At 34.4% G+C, this 18,089-nt stretch overlaps 1 protein-coding gene across 1 annotated transcript in view; it reads left to right on the top strand.

Annotated features, from left to right (window-relative positions):
* The first annotated feature begins 2,042 nt into the window (after window positions 1-2,042).
* The window catches only part of LOC139890931 (phosphatidylinositol 3,4,5-trisphosphate 3-phosphatase and protein-tyrosine-phosphatase PTEN2A-like), a 40,795-nt gene continuing 24,748 nt past the window's right edge, over window positions 2,043-18,089 (top strand). The window contains exon 1 of the mRNA XM_071873862.1: window positions 2,043-2,052. The gene's annotated coding sequence lies outside the window, so the exon portion shown is untranslated. The remainder of the gene's footprint in view (window positions 2,053-18,089) is intronic.

Raw genomic sequence — 18,089 nt, 5'->3', positions numbered from 1 at the left:
CGCAAGACACTTACGGAGATGGGAAACATGAAATGTATTATGGATCCCCGCAAGCTCTTCGGGTAATTCCAAACGATACGCAACTTCACTAACACGAGTTAAAATTTTAAATGACCCAATAACTCGACGAGCTAACTTTCCCCGTTTTCAAAATCGAATGACACCTTTCCATGGCAAAACTTTAAGCATCACCATGTCACCTTCTTGAAATTCAATCGGTCGCCTTCGTTTGTCAGCATACACCTTTTGCCTATCTTGAGCCTTTTTCAAATGAGCCCGAATCATATCAATCTTACTATTCGTCTCTAGAACCAAATCGGTACTCCCGATTTCTCTTTGACCCACTTCACCCCAACAAATCGGGGTTCGACACCTACGCCCATAAAGCATCTCGTAAGGTAGCATCCCAATACTAGTATGATAACTATTATTATACGAGAATTCCACCAATGGTAAGTGCTCATCCCAACTACCACCGAAATCGATAATACACGCCCGTAACATATCCTCCAATGTTTGATTCGTACGTTCGGTTTGACCATCCGTTTGAGGATGGTACGCCGTGCTCAATTTCAATTGTGTACCCATAACTTCATGAAACTTTTCTCAAAACCGAGATGTGAAACGAGTATCTCGATCCGAAATAATAGATATAGGAACTCCGTGTCTCGATATCACCTCCTTTGTGACGACCCGGAAATTTTCGACCAAATTTAAACTTAATCTTTATATGATTTCAATACGATAAGCAAATTATGTAATGTGGAGTCTAGAAAATTTTGGAATGGTGTTCATATATTCAATTGACCTTCGACTGCTCTCGACGATTCACGAACAATTAATTGTAAATAGATATGTGTGTATGTATATATAAATAATAATTCAAAATATAATTTGAAGTATTATATGTTGTTGTTATTAAAAATTTAATAAAATAAAAATAGGATATTATAATAATTATTATTTAAAATATATCTCTATATATAAATAAAGTATATTAAAAATAAATATTAAATGATTGTAATACTCGTTTAATGTTTAGATTGATATTAAGCAAGGTAAATTCAAACTTATATAATTTTAAAATAAACGGTGATACGAAAATGAGTTCTATAAAATTTAGGCTTATTAAAAATGTATTTAGGAACTATTTGTTAAGTTTTAACACTTTTTATATTTTACCCATAAATGAGAGGGACAGTTGATGTAAATTTTATTTAATGAATTAATGATCGAATTTTATACCATAATGACCAAAATAAATAAATATAGTTAATTTAAAAATATGAGATTTTTCTGAACACTTTTATCCGCCACTGGTTTCGCACGATACACAGTCCGTGAAAACTGTCGGTAGAGTTAGGACAAGAAGGCTGCTAATTACATCGAATACTATTCAATTTACTATTTGAAACAGTTGATAATTATTAGTAATTGTTCATTGTGTTGTTGTTTGTACTCACAAAATATAGTTATATATTCATACACGTTATATGCATGATTTATAAAATCACATACCACTCTTTAGTTATATTCCTTACAAACCAATGTGAAGAGTTCCATCAAAACAAGTTGTATACTTGTACTTGCTGCATTAATGTTGATACTCATGTGCCAAGTTCCTGGTTCAAATGCCACAAATTGTAACTACATGTAGCTTGTGGTATGTGCCCTGCAATCATCTCATCTCAACAACCAACGAAAGATTATGGTGCTAAAATTTAGAAACAACAACCTTGTTTTTGTAAGTACTTACTTAAACCATCATCAACGGTTCAAACTAACACCTTCACCATAACCATCACTACTAGAATATCATCGAGTCACCACATTCATTTAACTCTCACACCACCACCATGTCATTTCCGTTTCTTGTTAACACAGCCTAAACCGTCATTTTTCTTTTTTCTTTCCTCTCTCACTCATCTATCACTCTCTCTTCGGTGTTGTTAAGAAACCCATAACCACCACTATCATAAGCCACCCACACCACCTTTAAACACCACCACCGATCACCACTTTAATCTCAACCGCCAAACAATTAAACGTCTATTGTATGTTTCTGTTTCAGTCCGAGAACCAACCCCAAATGGCCACTAATTGAAACCTTGTCACTGCTCGAAACCCACCTGCAACCTTTGTGAATCTACTACCGTTACGCTTTATAATTGTCTTTCAAACACCATGATTGAATAAAGATTGCTGCTATTTCCTCTTCTGTCTTTATGCAGCCCAAACCACCATCACAATCCACCATCGCGAAACACCAAAACAGACGCCACTAATTGCAGCTACTGCTTAGCTTTCTATTTCTTTTTCTGTCTCGTTAAATTAGCTGTAACTGAACGAAATAATAAAGAATGATGATGATGTAACTGCAAAACGAAAATGGTGATGATGATTAATGAGGACGATGATGAAAAGTACCATTGTTGTTGCTGTAGTCCTGCTTTCTGTTACTGCAAATAACAACGATGATAAAATCATAATTTTATGTGCTTCTGTTAGATTATGATGAAGGAGAAGAAAAATGGTGAAGGACGAGGTGATGTCACGATGGTATAGGATTAGGAAGAAGATGATGAATTAGAAAGAAGATAGCGACGTGTTTGATGTTCTGCGAACCCCACTCATAGATATACCACTAACAGATGTAATCGCATGAAATCATATTCTGTTTCTACATTGGGCCGTAATAACAAGGCTAGGATTCTTTTTGTACTTGGGTCGAAGTCAATTATTTGTGGTTGGGCCGAAATCTAGCTAGTTGGGCCGTTACGATTTAATGGGTTTGCCATATGGGATTATCCTGTTGGGCCAGAACAAATTATGGCTTATATGGATTTAGTTTAGGGTATTAAACAGAAAAACAGAAATGGTGCATTGGTTTAAGGAGTTGTCAGGTGAGCGAGAGGTCACGGGTTCGAGCTCGGTCCAGGGCATTTCTTTTTAGGAAAAGCTTTTAAGGGTATACACTCTTAATTTTTATTTATATCATTATTATTAATAATTATTATTATGTTTATTATTATTATTATTATTATTATTATTATTATTAATATTATTATTATCATTATTTTTATTACTAGTATAATCATTATTATGAGTATCATTATTTTCAATATATTATTATTATCATTATTATTATTATTATTACTACTACAAATAAAATAACTAGTATTATTATCAAAAATTAATATAGTCATTATTAAACCTAATTATTATTATTATCAACACTGTTTTAGTATTATTAAAATCATTTTTTCCTTAACAAACCAAAAGTTATTTATATAAAAATATATCAAATACATATATGATAACTATATAAATATTACATTACTATTTTAAATAAGTAATAAATTAATATATACCAACGGGTTTGATTATTATTACATGTTAATTATATGTGTTAATATATATATATATATATATATATATATATATATATATATATATATATATATATATATATATATATATATATATATATATAATGATATAGGTTCGTGAATCCGAGGCCAACCCTGCATTGTTCAGTTCCGTCGTATGAATATATTTTTACTATAAAATATCGTATCGTGAGTTTCATTACTCCCTTTTTAAATGCTTTTGCAATATATATTTTTGGGACTGAGAATACATGCACTTTTATAAATGTTTGACGAAATAGATACAAGTAATTGAAACTACATTCTATGGTTGAATGATCGAAGCCGAATATGTCCCTTTTTGTTTTGTAACCTAAGAATTAGTAAACCAGTCTACTAATTGACGCGAATCCTAAAGATAGATCTATTGGGCCCAACAAACCCCATCCGTTGTAGCGGATGTTTTAGTACTTTGAGTTTTTATATCATGTCCGAAGGATGTCCCGGAATGATGGGGATATTCTTATATGCATCTTGTTAATGCGGTTACCAGATGTTCAATCCATACGAATAATTTTTATGCAGATGCATGATATTTATGAGAAATGAAATGAAAATCTTGTGGTCTATTAAATTAATGGAAATGATTGTTTATGATAAACTAATGGACTCACCAACCTTTTGGTTGACACTTGAAAGCATGTTTATTCTCAGGTTTGAAAGAAATCTTCTGCTGTGCATTTGCTCATTTTAGAGATATTACTTGGAGTCATTCATGACATATTTCAAAAGACGTTGCATTCGAGTTGTTGAGTTCATCAAGATTATTATTAAGTCAATTATAGTTGGATATATTATGAAATGGTAGGCATGCCATCAACTTTCGATGAAATGAAAGTTTGTCTTTTAAAAACGAATGCAATGTTTGTAAAATTTATCATATAGAGGTCAAGTACCCCGCGATGTAACCAAATGTAATGTATTCGTCCAGATGGATTAGGACGGGTCTTCACATCCTTGATAAATAATTTAGCCAAAGTCTCCGACGATATCGCTTCCCGAATGGGAAGAAACAAGGCACTTTTCGTCAGTCGATCAACTATCACCCAAATCGAATTAAATTGGGTTTTCGCTGTCTTTGGTAACTTTGTAATGAAATCCACGGTAATGTGCTCCCATTTCCATTTCGGGATTTCTAACGGTTGTAACATACCATACGGCTTTTGGTGTTCGGCTTTAACTTACAAACACGTGACGCATTGTTCAACATACTTAACAACATCACGTTTCATGCCCGGCCACCAATACTCCTTCCTTAAATCAAGATACATTTTTGTCGCCCCCGGATGAACGGAATACTTTGACTTATGCGCTTCATCAAGTAGCACTCGTCGATTATCCCCCATTTTAGGCACCCACACTCTTCCTTGAAAGGACAACAAACCATGCGGGCCTAGGGTAATAGACTCCGTTTGCCCCACGATTCGTTCCTCATGCTTATTGTTAACAAAAGCTTCAATTTGAATCTCACCAAGCTTTACAAGAAAATCGTTAGTAATAATCATGCGTAACGATCCTACTCGTATTGCCGGATGTTGACTCTTCCGACTTAACGTATCCGCGACCACATTCGCCTTACCCGGATGATAAAGTATTTCACAATCATAGTCTTTCACCACATCCATCCATCTACGTTGACGATAATTCAAATCTCGTTGATCAAAAAGATGTTTTAAGCTCTTGTGATCCGAATAAATCGTACACTTGACACCATACAAGTAACGGCGCCAAATTTTCAACGCATGAACAACCGCCGCCAACTCAAGATCATGAGTCAGATATCTCGTTTTGTGTTCCTTTAATTGTCGAGAGGCGTAAGAGATGACTTTACCTCTTTGCATTAGAACACACCCGAGCCCATTTAAAGATGCATCACAATAAACCGTCATGTCTTCTACCCCTTCCGGCAACACTAATACCGGAGCTTGACATAACTTCTCTTTTAATAATTGAAAAGCAATTTCTTGCTCGTTCTCCCAATTAAATCTCGCGTTCTTCCTCGTCAACTTCGTCAAAGGAGAAGCGATTTTAGAAAAGTCTTCGATAAACCGACGATAATAACCGGCCAATCCGAGGAAACTTCGGATTTTTGTAGGCGTAGTCAGTCGTCCCCAACTCTTTATCATCTCAATCTTCCCCGGATCTACTTGAATACCATCCTTGTTCACAATATGGCCAAGGAATTGAACTTCCCTTAGCCAAAATTCACATTTGGAGAATTTTGCATACAACTTCTCCTTCCGCAACGTCTTCAACACACCACGTAAATGATGTTCATGTTCCTTCATACTCTTCGAATAGACAAGTATGTCGTCAATGAATACAATCACCGACTTGTCTAACATAGGTTGGCACACTCAGTTCATAAGATCCGTGAATACCGCCGGTGCATTCGTAAGACCAAAAGGCATAACTACAAACTCATAATGCCCGTAACGCGTTAAAAGGTCATTTTCAAAATATCTTCCTCACGGACCCGCATTTGGTAATAGCCGGACCGTAAGTCGATTTTAGAAAATTAAGTCGCGCCTTGGAGTTGATCAAACAAATCGTCAATTCGAGGCAATGGATAACGATTCTTGATTGTCACCTTGTTCCACTCACGATAATCAATACACATCGGCATACTACCATCCTTCTTCTTCACGAATAAAACCGGAGCACCCCATGGAGAAGCACTCAGTCGAATAAAACCTTTTTCAAGTAATTCTTGGGTTTGATTTAACAATTCTTGCATTTCCGTTGGCGCTAAACGATAAGGAGTTTTAGCAATGAGAGTAGCACCCGGAACCAACTCAATGCAAAATTCAACTTGTCTTTTCGCCGGAACACCCGGCAATTCATCCGAAAAAACGTCTTCAAATTTACTAACCACCGGAATTTCACGAATGAATGGTGGCTCTTTACGAGTATCAACTACATGGGCAAGAAAAGCCATGCCACCACTAACAAGAAAACGACGTGCCCGTGCATAATGGCACAAGTCTTTTCCATCTCTCGCCATGAATAATTAACTCTCCCCCACTTGGGGTCTTCACATGAATAGATTTTTCATGGCATGCAATATCGGCTCTATGACGATCGAGCCAATCCATACCAACGACAATATCGAATTCACCCAAGGTCATCGGGATAAGATCAATTTTAAATGTTTCGGAACCAAACACAATTTCACAATCAATACAAACATCAACCCCTCGCACCGTCTTACCATCCGCTATTTCAACTTCTACCGGATGACTTAACTTAGCTAGTGGTTTATCAAGCTTAGACACAAATCTCGGAGACACAAACAATAAATTAGCACCGCTATCAAATAGGATTCTTGTCGGATTAGAGTTAACCATGAAAGTACCTGAGACAACTTCGTTTGATTGCTTGGCCTCATCATGGGTCATTAAATAATTTCATCCCCGAGCCGTACCCGCCGCCTTCTTTAACTTCTTAACATGATCGGTGTTCAAATCGGGACACTCCGGCCTTCGGTGTCCTTCCTTGCCACAATTATAACAAGTGAGTTTGGTTGAAGAAGATGGCTTAGTGCAATCGCGAGCCATGTGTCCTTGTCGCCCACAATTATAACATTTGGGTCCAAAACCCCCGGACGTACCCTTCTTCACACTACCAACACTCTCACTCGCACCCTTACTTTTCTTGTTCGAATGACAAGTAGCTTCAAACTTCCTCTTGCCAAAAGTAAAGCCACTCTTTCTCAAAGCGAGCGACTCAAAACCTTTGGCCATATCAAACAACTCATCAAAACTTTTCACCATGTTTACACTAATCTTATCTTGATAGTTGTCGTTCAAGATTCGATAGAAATCTTCCTTCAACATTTTATCATTCCCGACGTACTCCGGGCAAAATTAGGTCTTTGACAAGAAAACAAATTTGAGAGTGTTCAAATCCATCGACCCTTGCCTCAAGGCACGCAACTCGTCCTTAAGTCTAGTAAGTTTGGCCGAAGTTCAGTACTCGTTGAAAACCTCCACCTTGAACTCTTCCCAAGTGAAATCCATACATTGTTCTTCACCATAAAGTTGGATCTTCGCGTCCCACCATAATTTAGCATCGCCCCGCAACATACTACACCCGTACCTTGTCTTCTTATCGAGGGGGAATTCACAAGTACGGAAAGCTCCCTCCATATCGGAGATCTAACGGGCACTCTTAAGAGGGTCTCGTTCACCATCAAAGGTGGGAGGTTGAGAATCCTTGAAATTCTTGTAGAAAAAGTCCCGTCTTCCCACATTATCTTATTATAGAACAAGCTTAACTTGTTCCTTAACCACATTGACTAGTTGCTCGTCAATCGTATCAAGAAATATCTTCTTAACGTCTTCGAGAAACTCCACTTTTTGACGTTTAAAGATGGCCTCAACTTTCGCCGTGAACTCAACATCCTCTGATGTGTGCAGCGGAGGTGTACGAAATACTATTATTGTTTACTATAAAATACGACGAAATATTACACAAGTTTTATTAATTTACGGATGGAATATACCTAAACCTTGCTACAACACTATAGGCAGTGTACCTAATCGTAGAGTAGTGTCGTTTTTAGTAAGTCCGGTTCGTTCCACAGGGAGCTGGTTGATTACGTACTATATTTTTAACAACTATATTTATACAAACTATATATAATTATATATAAGTAGTAATATTATAAAAGGGGGGTTTTACCGTTTAACGACCGGTTTGTCGATTTTTAATTTTAAGCGTAAAGATAAATGATGATAATTAAAATGCGTAAAATAAAATTGCGATAAATTAAATGACAATAATTAAAAGTACGATGAGAAATACAATAAAAGAATTATGCTTATTTAAATTTCCGTAATCATGATATTTGACGTTTTGATTTTAATTTATTTCTCTGGGTTAATTGTCCTTTGTCCTGGTTTATTTGATACCTATCTGGGTTTTGCCCATAATAGTCCATCGGTCATAATTATAAAATGCTCGTTAAATTAACCTTATTCCCGAAGTCAAATATTTCAACTAATTAGGGATTCGAACTGTAACAAGGTTTTAATACTTTGTTAATAATTACACCAGGTTATCGACTGCATGTAATCCAAGGTTTTAATACTTTGTTAACAATTACACCAATTATCCTTGTATGTAATCCACCCCTGTTTTAATTAGTGCATGATACATTAATTTATTCACTTGGCCATAACGAATAATCAATTACCCAATCTAATTGATTAATTAAATGATTGTAAACGATGTCGTATAAACGTCACTAAATAGGACATTCGTAATCAATTTAATAATTATTAGATTAACTAATTTGAAGATAGGTTCGGCAGGTTCCAATGAGTTGTCATTCAATTAGACAATACCCCCCACCTTTTTAATCGTCAATAGTCCAATGTTCACAAGTGTCGATCTTTTGTCCAAACCCTAATTATGGTACAAAATCCAATAACCCCGTCTTTAATATTTAGTCTAACATCACGATTACTTCGGCTTAAATAAGCATAATAATAACTTAGTTACGAGACATTAATTTAAAAAGGAAGAACATAGCTTACAGTGATTATTTATCGCGTAGCGTTACACGGACAGAGTTCCGACTTTAAAACCCGTAAAAAATTTCTTACAATAACCCAACTAAACCATAACTTTATTATTAAAATTAACTAAAATTAAAATTATAATATAAATATATATTACATAAGAGAGAAAGAAATATATGAAAGTATGAAGATGTAATTCATTCGGATGAATTCTGTTCCTCCTGACCATGCGATCGCATGGCCAGCCTGTCCAGCAGCCATCAGTTTTGTACACTAGCTTGCCGACGTTTTATTTTAATATATAATATAATATATATAATTTTATATAATTATATATATATTATATTATATTCTTGTGCATAGTTGACTTGTAATTTTAGCTCCATCTAACTCGCGCGTTGATGCTCGGTTTATGTCTCGGTTCCGGATTTTCGAACGTCTTCTCGTACGCTTTAATATCTTGGACTTTAACTCACTTTTAGTGGCACTTTTGAGTGCACTATGGCTTTAGTGGCACTTTTCAAGCTTTAGTGCCACTTTTTCTTCAATTCTTTAATCTTCGTGCTTCGTCTTCACATTTATTTATTTAAATGATTACAACTTAAAAATAGAATAATTACAACTAAAAACTTTGCATATTGGGATGATATTGCGACTAAATATATGTTCATTTGGAGCACTATCAAATATCCCCACACTTGAACGTTGCTTGTCCTCAACCAATACAGAACTTGAAATTAAATCACACTTCACTCGAATCACTTTTTTTATTCTCACACTTTATACATCAGTGATTTTGATACAGCAGTATAAACAATGATAGTAACATTGTGGTTTACAGTCCCACATGACTATGAAAATTTAGATCCTTTAGTAAATTGGATCTTTATGAAAACATTTGATCTTTTGAAAATTTAAGCTAGATTTTACCCTAGACAATTTTTCCGGAATAACCCTTCACCGGTGTTTGCAAAATATTTTTGTGGGTTTTGTGGGTTTCATATTTTAAAATTTTAGCTCAAAAATTTCAGTTTTGTGTCACCCACTTTCTAACCTTGTATTAGGAAAGCAACATATCCTGTTTACTTGCTCCGTGTGTTACCTTTCGGTAAACTACCATCCGGTTGTAAAGGAAAGCAATGAACAAGCAACTGTTAAGGCAATGTCTAATGACATGTATATGTTCATGGTCCCAACGTGTCGGATGCAATTACTATCCTTTGTAGGAGAAATAGTAAAGATCACCCTATAATTTTTTGGTCTGGCACAAGGTCTTGTCTTTGACCATGCTATGCAATCACCGTTCATACGGTTGACACCCGATTTGGTTCAGGTGACCTAATGAATTCCGGTGAATTCTTAGGATTTTACGTTCAATGGTAATGAACGCATTAAAAATAGGTTTTCAGAAAACAAATCGGTTTTAATTTGATCAAAATATTTGCTCGTTCAAGCTCGAGTTTAGATATCATCGAATTTCATGAGTTTGTAATTCTCAATCTTTAAGGTCAATCTCAAGGATTGAGTAATATCAGGCTTAAAAGCTGATTTTTGATCTTTAAGGAGATTATCCTTTCTGGGGGTCTGATTCATTAGTCTTATCAAGCTAATTTGCATGGCGCCCTCCCCATTTTTTACGAGACAAATCCTCTCATAGTTAGGATAAGTCTGACCACATGGCGACCCTGTTTGATGCTTAGGTCCGTGGATTTCCGGCTGATTTTAGAGATGACTTTTCTAGGTTTTTCGTTAACCTACAGCTGGTCTGGACGACAACCTCCTGACCTAAATCAAGAAGCGTGTGTCTTTTTTGGAAGACTTTACTTCCTTTTAATGATGAAATTGATTCATCGTGTAGATCCATCTTTCTTTCAAATATATTACAATAAATCGGGTAAAACTGATTAGTTTAGTCCAAAGCAAAAGTACCTGCAATAATCTTGTACAAAATATGTGATATATGTTTTAAAGAACTTGATAATTTCTTCCCACACTTAGCTTTTATTTATTCTTTTCTTTGCCTTTTTATTCTCAATTATTCTATTTTAAATGAATTCAAACGTTTTGGGTTGTTTCTCAATTTATGTTCTTTCCGAGGTAACAATAATTTTGGTATTATCACCTAGTTTTATCGTTCATAAATATGTATAAACATGATTTTGAATTCATTTATTTAAAAAAATTTAAATTTTTTACTAGAAGTGGATAGTCAGTATATAAGACTAGAGCTGTTCTTTATTATTAGAGAGCACTAGATTCTAATACAACTACTGCTTTACTAGTAAAATTTAACGGTGGCTATTAAACCAAGTGTATAAGTCAAATGTTTAAAACCTGAAAGAATATAATCCCTTCCCACACTTAAGATCTTGCAATGCCCTCATTTGCAAGAAATCATTGAAAATTTAAATTCATGAGGGCGATTAGCGTAGAAAAATGATTAAAAATACCGAGTTTGCAATCATATTGTTTGTTCGAATGATAAATGGTGCACATCATTTGCTCATTCCTGCAGTTGTTATATCACATTTGATAGTTTGCGTCTTGTCGTCAAAATTAATAGCTTTTGCTGAACTTAATGCCAGTCTTTGAAAGTGCGTTGTTTTACCCTGTTTTGTACATAACATAAAATAAAAATATATATATACATATTTTTGAAGTTTGGTATATAACCCCACGTTCATATAATATTTTTGGCATACTTTAGATCAATAATATTAAAATAATGTTAACAAAAAATTTCGCCCCATCCTTGGGTAAAGCAATTTCGGTTCCATGACCTAGTCTTTAACTTATGATGAATTTTAGAAATCATTTTTTTAAACTTAATGAAATAACGTAATTTTTTTTTTAAATTCATATAAAACTTAAATTTAAAAAACGTATTAATTTCATACAAAACCTACAAAACAAAAAAATCAGAATGGGGGGAGAAAACTAGTTCTTTAGTGTCTGCTAGTGGAAAAGACCAATCAGATTCCATTCTCGGAACTACACGAGAACAGAACAACTAACTCTAGACAATATTTTCTTTTTAGAACATTTGAATCTCCCCACACTTAGGTAGCTGTGGTGTCAAAATTGTGATTAACTTCATCATCAATTTCTTTTGGACCATAATCAACTTGCATATCTGTGACTTTTGCTTTAAGCCATTGGTCGGATTCCTGTGTAATATCCACAAATTCAACTAGTTTCGCCTTTTCTTTAGGCGATAGATTGGATACTAACCGGTTACATAACTTAAAGTTCCCCTTGGTTCTAGCATCGCGAATCCGTTTAAAAAGTTTCTTCATTGAACTATTAATAACGGGGTCATTTAATTTCGTATCAACAACGGGGTTCTTTGTTATCAGGTCATCATTAGGTGTTGCTTCATCTTCCCCACACTTAGGCATTTTATTATTTCTAAGCACTACCGTTGGAGTTGGTAAAACAATATGGTTCTTATCGATCGTTTTTATTGGTTTAACGGTTTTGGTTGGTGGAGATTTAGACTTTCGAATCATAAAGGTGATCGATTTGTCACCATCACTAAGTGTCATTCTACCTTCTCTTACATCAAATAACGCCCCGGTGGACGCTAAGAATGGTCGACCTAAAATTAGAGGAATGTTTGAGTCCTCTTCTATGTCAATGACAACAAATTCGACTAGAAATGTTAAATTACCCACTTGAACGGGTAGGTTGTCAGCAATTCCAACTGGGTGCTTAATGGTTTGATCAAGGAGTTGAACATTCATTTCCGTTGGACTTAACTCATCTACTCCTAATCTCTTATATAATGAAAGAGGCATAACACTCACATTTGCACCTAAATCTGCTAGTGCATCATACATGACACAATTACTAAGTAGACAAGGAACAATAAATTCACCCGGATCACCCAACCTGGGTGAAAGTTTCGGTGGAACTGCCTTTATCGGGTTTATTTTTACGGTTTTTGTTTCTTGCACTTTCTTATTCTTCTTCTTCTTTTCAAAGGTATCACAAACTTTATTACCTATCACTTGCTCATACTCAACTCCTTTTCTTGGAAACGGGATGGGTGGTCTGCATGGTGTCACCACTGGCTTTACATACTCGGGTGGTGGTGGTGTTGTAACTTCTTCATTGTTACTCACATCTAAAACCTTCCCATCTTCTGATGCTGGTTTTTCAGAATTTGTTGACACCGTATTAACATTTTCATTCCGAGGATTTACTTCAGTATTACTCAGTAGCTTTCCTTGTTTCCTCTCACTCATCATGCTAGCAAGAGTACCTACGTGTTTTTCTAGATTTAGAATGGAAGCTTGTTGAGTTCTAAATGACTGATCAAACCTCTCATTTGTTTGGGTTTGAGATGTAATAAATTGTGTTTGAGATTCCATTAGCTTTGCTATCATTTCTTCCAGATTTGGCTTTTTCTCTTCGGTTTGTTGTGGTGGTTTATATAAGCCAGGTCTTTGTTAATTGAAAGTGTTGTTTTGAGTTGGTTGGTTATTCGGACCTTGTTGGTTGTACGAGTTATTGTTGGGTCCATTTAGATTGTAAAGAATGTTTTGATTTCGATTGAAGTTTGGCCTTGGCGGTTGATAATTATTTTGATAATTATTTCCCGGCCTTTGGTTCATGTAGGAAACATTCTCACGTTGTTCCATCATTTGCTCAATGTGGCAATCTTTCGTTAAGTGTGGTCCACCGCATTGCTCACAACTGATTCGTATTGCGTGAATATCTTTAGTCATCTTTTCCATACGTCTCTCGAAAGCATCTATTTTTGCGGAAATAGAATCAAAGTTATGGCTAGAATCGGCTCTAGCCACTTTAGATGAACGAAAAATATATTTTTCCTGGTGCCACTCATGCGAGTGAGAGGCTGTGTTATCAATGATTTTGTCAGCTTCGGTTGCGGTTTTCTTCATAATGGAACCACCAGCTACTGTGTCGATGTCTTTTCGTGTAGCATCATTGACACCTTGGTAGAATATTTGTACTATTTGATAAGTGTCTAAACCGTGTTGAGGACATCCTCTCAACAATTTTCCGAATCTTGTCCACGCCTCATATAGAGTTTCATTTGGCTTTTGCGCGAACGTATCAATTTCTCCTTGAAGTCTCATGGCTTTAGATGCCGGAAAGAATCTTTTAAGAAATTTCTCAACTAAAACATCCCATGTGTCAATCGCTCCTTCAGGTAACAATTCTAACCAATCTTTGGCTTCTCCCTTTAAAGTCCAGGGAAACAACATGAGATAGATTTGTTCATCCTCAACTTCTCTGATTTTTAATAGAGTACAGATCCTATTAAATGTTCGAAGATGTTCGTTTGGATCTTCTTTTGGCGTACCACTATATTGTCATTGATTAGTTACCATGTGTAGGATTTGTCCTTTGATTTCATAATCTGGCGCATTAACATCTGGCCGAATAATGGCGTGACCTTAGCCAGTGCGTGTGGCTCTCATTCGGTCATCCATACTTTGAGGTTCCGTTACTTCCATAATTGAATTTGTTGAATACGAATCACTAGAGGATTCTAATTTAACGGTTGGTGGTTCAGGAGGAATGATTAGTGGTTCAGGATCTTAGAATTGTCCTTGTATATCCTCTGGGTTCTCAATTGTGAAGTCGGTTTCAAAAAATGGATTATCGGAAATTTGAATTGAAGTACTTGTTCGACTAGATGATGATTCTAAAGAAAAATCAACGTCGACAATATTGGCTAGATGTCTTGATCTGGTTACAGGTGGTGAACGTATGAAAGATGGTGAACATTTCGCTCGGTGCATTTACTGAATATCCTATTAGTTATAAAAATAAATATTATATAAGTTATCAAATTAATAGACTTTTCTGATTTTGTCCACGTTTCGAATAGCCAATAGATGCAGCAGGTAGCCAGGACCCTTTAAATCGGAAATCCACAACTCACCACTAACAAATCTAACTATTACTACGAACCAGAAAATTTGGATGTCTATCAATTTAACCGCTTAAAATAATTTTCCGTCGAAATTTTGAAATAAAAATCTATGTCCTAAAACCTAGAGCGTAGAAATGAAAAAGAAAAAGAAATGCGTTGAAAAACGTCGAAAAATAAAAATAAGAAAGAAAAAGGTCGAAACTTAAAAGTCTAAAAACTAAATCCAAAAAGTTGCGCCTAAAGGTATTAAGGCTTAAAAGGAATACTATATTCAAAATGGCAATAACTTAATTAGGCACTAAAATCTAAAAACTGCGTCGCAAAATTCTAAAGCGCCTAAATCTTAATCTAAAGAAAATGCACTTAAGGGATTTTATGGCAAAGTCTTAAAAGCTAAAAATCTACGGCAAATCTATAACTACGAAATTAATATTACGAACGACAAATATTAAAGACTACGAATAAACGATAAAAAGATACAAAATATAAAATAAAATGATAAAAATACAAATTTTATAAAAATATTGTTTTTATATTATATAAAAGTATTAATCTATATATTTAATAATAATATTTAAACTTAAAATAACAAATTATATATTAAAACTAAATATTAAACTAATAAACCCTAATTAAATTAATTAATTATAATTATTATATAAACCCTAAACTGTCAGACGAATGATTCAGACCTGTCAAGTCACTCCATGTGATCGCACGGAGTTCAAGGCTTCTGTCCATGCGAACGCATGGCCTCGAATACCAGGCCGAATGTTTGGGCTGCTATAGTACTTGGCCCGTTTTCTATTTTATTTATTTTTAAGATTTTAATTTTCTAATTTATTACAAAATATTTATATAAATTTAAAATAAACTTATATTTTAAAATCTAAAAATAAAAGTACTTGTTAATATTATATATAAAATCTTAAATATATATATATATATATATATATATATATATATATATTTTCTTTTTATAATTTTTTTATAATAACTTTTGATTAATACAAAATATTTTTACAAAATAATAAATAATATATTTTTACAAAAATATAGTTATAATAAAGCGTTTTTCACCGAGTCTCCGGCAGCGGCTCCAAAAACTTGATGTGTGCAGTGGAGGTGTACGAAATACTATTATTGTTTACTACGAAAAATGACGAAATATTACACAAGTTTTATTAATTTACGGATGGAATATACCTAAACCTTGCTACAACATTATAGGCAGTGTACCTAATCGTAGAGTAGTGTAGTTTTTAGTAAGTCCGGTTCGTTCCACAGGGAGCTGGTTGATTACGTACTATATTTTTAACAATTATATTTATACAAAATATATATAATTATATATAAGTAGAAATATTATAAACGGGGGGTTTTACCGTTTAACGACCAGATTATAGATTTTTAATTTTAACCGTAAAGATAAATGACGATAATTAAAATGCGTAAAATAAAATTGCGATAAATTAAATGATAATAATTAAAAGTACGATGAGAAATACAATAAAAGAATTATGCTTATTTAAACTTCCGTAATCATGATGTTTGACGTTTTGATTTTAATTTATTTCTCTGAGTTAATTGTCCTTTGTCCTGGTTTATTTGATACCTATCTGGGTTTTGCCCATAATAGTCCATCGGTCATAATTATAAAATGGTCGTCAAATTAACCTTATTCCCGAAGTCAAATATTTCAACTAATTAGGGATTCGAACTGTAACAAGGTTTTAATACTTTGTTAATAATTACACCAGGTTATCGACTGCGTGTAATCCAAAGTTTTAATACCTTGTTAACAATTACACCAATTATCCTTGTATGTAATCCACCCCTGATTTAATTAGTCCATGATACATTAATTTAATCACCTGGCCATGATGAATAATCAATTACCCAATCTAATTGATTAATTAAATGATTGTAAACGATGTCGTATAAACGTCACTAAATAGGACATTCGTAATCAATTTAATAATTATTAGATTAACTAATTTGAAGATAGGTTTGACAGGTTCCAATGAGTTATCATTCAATTAGACAATACCCCCCACCTTTTTAATAGTCAATAGTCCAATGTTCACAAGTGTCGGTCTTTTCTCCAAACCCTAATTATGGTACAAAATCCAATAACCCCGTCTTTAATATTTAGTCTAACATCACGATTACTTCGGCTTAAATAAGCATAATAATAACTTAGTTACGAGACATTAATTTAAAAAGGAAGAACATAGCTTACAGTGATTATTTATCGCGTAGCGTTACACGGACAGAGTTCTGACATTAAAACCCGTAAAACATTTCATACAATAACCCAACTAAACCATAACTTTATTATTAAAATTAACTAAAATTAAAATTATAATATAAATATATATTACATAAGAGAGAAAGAAATATATGAAGGTATGAAGATGTAATTCATTCGGACGAATTCGTTGCCTTTTATAGGACTTGGTCAAGTTTATGGGGTCATGCGATCGCATGATATTTGTTCCTCCTGGCCATGCGATCGCATGGCCAGCCTGTCCAGCATCTAGGGCTGTAAACAAGCCGAGCCGAGCTTTCATAACCCGTCCTAATCCATCCAGACAAAGTCCATATCGATTATAAAGATTCACAACAGTTGATTACATCGCGAGGTACTTGACCTCTATATGATACATTTTACAAACATTGCATTCGTTTTTGAAAAGACAATCTTTCATTACATCGAAAGTTGACGGCATGCATACCATTTCATAATATATCTAACTATAATTGACTTAATGATAATCTTGATGAACTCGACGACTCGAATGCAACGTCTTTTGAAATATGTCAAGAATGACTCCAAGTAATATCTCTAATATGAGCAAATGCACAGCGGAAGATTTCTTTCATACCTGAGAATAAACATGCTTTAAAGTGTCAACCAAAAGGTTGGTGAGTTCATTAGTTTAACATAAATAATCATTTCCATAATTTTAATAGACCACAAGATTTTCATTTTCATTTCTCATAAATATACGTCCCATGCATAGAGACAAAAAATAATCATTCATATGGATTGAACACCTGGTAACCGACATTAACAAGATGCATATAGAATATCCCCATCATTCCGGGACACCCATCGGACATGATAATTTCGAAGTACTAAAGCATTCCAAATTCCAGAATGGGGCTTGTTGGGCCCGATAGATATATCTTTAGGATTCGCGTCAATTAGTAGACTGGTTTACT

This window comes from Rutidosis leptorrhynchoides, chromosome 2, assembly GCF_046630445.1.
Source record: "Rutidosis leptorrhynchoides isolate AG116_Rl617_1_P2 chromosome 2, CSIRO_AGI_Rlap_v1, whole genome shotgun sequence".
NCBI lineage: Eukaryota > Viridiplantae > Streptophyta > Magnoliopsida > Asterales > Asteraceae > Rutidosis > Rutidosis leptorrhynchoides.
The sequence above is the reverse complement of the archived record's forward strand: the minus strand, read 5'-3'. Positions and strand labels throughout refer to the sequence as shown.